Source organism: Bison bison, unplaced genomic scaffold (genome assembly GCF_000754665.1).
Source record: "Bison bison bison isolate TAMUID 2011002044 unplaced genomic scaffold, Bison_UMD1.0 scf7180017864242, whole genome shotgun sequence".
In the NCBI taxonomy this organism is placed as follows: domain Eukaryota; kingdom Metazoa; phylum Chordata; class Mammalia; order Artiodactyla; family Bovidae; genus Bison; species Bison bison.
The window spans coordinates 2,269,693-2,270,201 of NW_011494814.1; positions in this window are offsets into that span (position 1 = coordinate 2,269,693).

Sequence of the window (509 nt, forward strand, 5' to 3'; positions counted from 1 at the left end):
TTCAGAATGGACTGGTTGGATCTCCTTGCAGTCCAAGGGACTCTCAAGAGTCTTCTCCAACACCACAGTTCAAAAGCATCAAATCTTCAGCGCTCAGCCTTCTTCACAGTCCAACTCTCACATCCATACATGACCACAGGAAAAACCATAGCCTTGACTAGATGAACTTTTGTTGGCAAAGTAATGTTTCTGCTTTTAAATTTGCTATCTAGGTTGGTCATAACTTCCTTCCAAGGAGTAAGCGCCTTTAATTTCATGGCTGCACTCACCATCTGTAGTGATTTTGGAGCCCAGAAAAATAAAGTCTGACACTGTTTCCACTGTTTCCCCATCTATTTCCCATGAAGTGGTGGGACCAGATGCCATGATCTTCGTTTTCTGAATGTTGAGCTTTAAACCAACTTTTTCCACTTTCACTTTCATCAAGAGGCTTTTAAGTTCCTCTTCACTTTCTGCCATAAGGGTGGTGTTATCTGCATATCTGAGGTTATTGATATTTCTCCCAGCAA